The sequence below is a fragment of the Lycium barbarum genome, chromosome 10 (assembly GCF_019175385.1).
Source record: "Lycium barbarum isolate Lr01 chromosome 10, ASM1917538v2, whole genome shotgun sequence".
NCBI lineage: Eukaryota > Viridiplantae > Streptophyta > Magnoliopsida > Solanales > Solanaceae > Lycium > Lycium barbarum.
Genome location: NC_083346.1, coordinates 99,446,494 through 99,449,608, shown reverse-complemented (window position 1 = coordinate 99,449,608; position 3,115 = coordinate 99,446,494). Strand labels below are relative to the sequence as shown.

At 38.0% G+C, this 3,115-nt stretch overlaps 1 long non-coding RNA gene across 1 annotated transcript; it reads right to left on the bottom strand.

Annotated features, from left to right (window-relative positions):
• Positions 1–433: 433 nt before the first annotated feature.
• LOC132615961 (uncharacterized) lies at positions 434–2,630 on the bottom strand. Its single transcript, XR_009572912.1, has 3 exons — positions 2,424–2,630; positions 1,704–1,760; positions 434–628 (listed from the first exon to the last, which is right to left on the bottom strand). It is a non-coding gene; the product is annotated as an uncharacterized LOC132615961 (long non-coding RNA).
• Between the last annotated feature and the right edge of the window lie 485 nt (positions 2,631–3,115).

Below are 3,115 nucleotides of genomic sequence, written 5' to 3'. Positions count from 1 at the left end.
AGCTTCCTGTTTATAGATGTGGTGCACAACACACCGATAAACAAGACTCTACTAGACACGGTCTGTAGACACTCCGAGGACGAACTACTCTGATACCACTTTTGTCACGACCCAACCCCGTGGGCCATGACTAGTGCCCGACCTGGACACCTGTATACGTACCTATTAAATATAATTAAACTGAATCTATGAACAATATGGAAACCCACAAAAGAACTCCAACGGTTCATAACGTCATCATATATGTATAGTCAGATAGACTGTCTCCTGAGGAGTCACAACTAATCAAATCATAAAATGATACACAAGCCGACAAGGCTGCCACTACCCATCAATATCATGTCATTGCAAGCCGACAAGGCTGCCACTACAGACGAACATCATATCATAGCACATCGTATAGACACAGCTGAACAGAACTTATACACAACCCACACATATGTCTACAGACCTCTAAGAGTAACAACAGTATCATATGACGGGACAAGGCCCCGCCGTACCCCTGGATAAAATACATATACACCACAAGAGATTCTGTACCAAAATCTAGGCTCCGGAACAAGGGAGCTCTCCAAGATAGCTGAATAGGACTCCTAAGCTGGCGGGTTACCAACGTGAGCATCTGTACCTGCGGGCATGAACGCAGCCCCCCGAAGAAATGGGGTCAGTACGGAATATGTACTGAGCATGTAAAGCATAAATACAATAAACAGGATCATACTGAAGTGAGGAGTACAGAAAACCAGTACGATAACCAGAAAACCACAAGGCTTACCTTTGAATCATAAATCATGGTGTCAATGTCAGACTTAACTCGTTATGAAACTTAATGTCACCATTAGAGAATAATCCTGTTCATATGCATATGTATAACGTGTCCCGGCCCTCTAGTGAGGGACTCGGTAAATAAAATCATATCATCATCATGTATATATATAACGTGTCCCGGCCCTCTAGTGAGGGACTCGGTGAATAAGATCATCATGTGCCATCCTGGCCACCATCCCTATATCATCATGTCATCATATCATCATATACATATATATATAACGTGTCCCGTCCCTCTAGTGAGGGACTCGGTGAATAATGCAGTGGATCTGTGCACGAAAACATGTCCTGGCCCGGGACTCAGTGAAAGATGTATTGAGGCATGCACGAGCAGAGTAGTGAGAAACCATATGCAAATTAAATCATATCTGAGACTCAATAGAATAATCAAAACGAATCATCATTTGAAAACCAAGACAATAGTCATATCAAATACCTTTCGGATGTCGCTGTGGATTATATAAAAATAGAACCTCAAGGATTATATACACGTATCAAGACATAATAAAATAGTTTCTGGATATCAAGAACATTAGCCATCCTAGTGGCTCTTTGAATATCATTATGAACTATATTAAATAACGTCTCAGGGATCATAGACATGTATCAAATCAATACGAGACAGCTTATGAAAGTTAAGGACATTAGTCATTATAGAGCCTTTAGGAATAGACACTTATACATACAATTATACTATACAACATATAGAAAGCTCGAGGGCAGTGGCTTAACTACTTTAAAAGCTCTAACATCAAGAAGTGAATAAGAATCATGAATCATATTCGGAACTTATGAATGGAATTACCCCAAAGCTCATGTCATTCATCTCTTACGTCTAGGACATGCCAAAAGAAAGAAGGGACAACTTTACATACCTCACGTCGTTCAAGAGCTCAGTCCATCCAAGAACTTCCACAATTAATATGATAAACCTATAATCGTAAGAGTACGCACGTGACTTAAGAAGGCTTTCGTATATCATGTATATTAATTGATGACTTAATTCTAAAACGAAACGGGCAGCATCTCCTCTATATCATTAGCATCTCCCAACTTGGTATATCAGCCCAACAACAAATAAATCCCAAAAACACAACATGCATGTCCATAACAACTTCATAATACTCTATAATGAGCGACAAGCTCGAATTACAATCCATATACTCCATGGCACCTTTTCATATGTTTTCTTCTTAACCTTAAAAATATTCTCAATATGATAAGGACATCATTTACCACCAATCTCGGTTTTATATCATATATTTACAACAAGAAAACCAGCCCACAATTCCAACTATATCAATTGACAATTCTATTCGTAAGTTCGTGTTTATTCCATCAATTCCTATATCGACACTTGTATACACTTCTTTATTTTCGTATATACATTGTATAACAACAAGCAGGATAACAATAACTACAGCACATTTCACGATATTCCAGCTCACTAAATAATTTATAATAACCACCAAACAGTTTGTATGATAACAATAACCATTTATCCGATTTCCCGCAATTAATTTCGTAGTTCCCGTCTCACAATTTAACTATGACCTGGACGAATTTAAATATGTCTAGTAGAGGAGAATTCTTACCTCATATGCCAATAAATAATCTCCTTCCACCTTACTTCACTTCGAAGAAAGCCCGGATTTAATAACACAGCAAAACAGAACAACAAGATCAAGTAATGAGGGAAAACCCGCAACAAAACTGAGTAGCATTGGTGCTTAATGTTATAAGAACTGGATGTATAATTGTTGTACTAATACGTTGCTGTGTATAGTTGTTATACTAGTACGTTGCTGCCTATGTCCTTTCCCTCTAAGATACGGCAACAATATATATATATGCCCTTACACTTCAATGCCACCAAATGAATTTAATTGAGCTAGTACACCCTTTTAACTTACACGTAGCTTTCCTTGGACAATACCCCACTAATGTGTCACCACCAGAATATTAAATGCACACCATACCTATTTTAATGCCATGGTCACATGGTTGTGTCTATTTAAAAGCTACTAAACAATTTCAAATCATTTTAGTTACATGCACTACAATATTTGGCTAAGTGAATAAGGGTCCCATACCCGTTTTTGGATCTACAGAAAATAAGAATCCAACTCTTTTCATCATTCATTAACCGTGGAGCCTACCCACCTTTTTCCTTGTATTACTATATTGCAAACTTATCCAAATAAGTCCACTTATACATCATATAATCCATGAGTCATATTTTCTTTCTCTCGGCACGGCCCCACGTGGCCATGTTAAGATAGTGCTC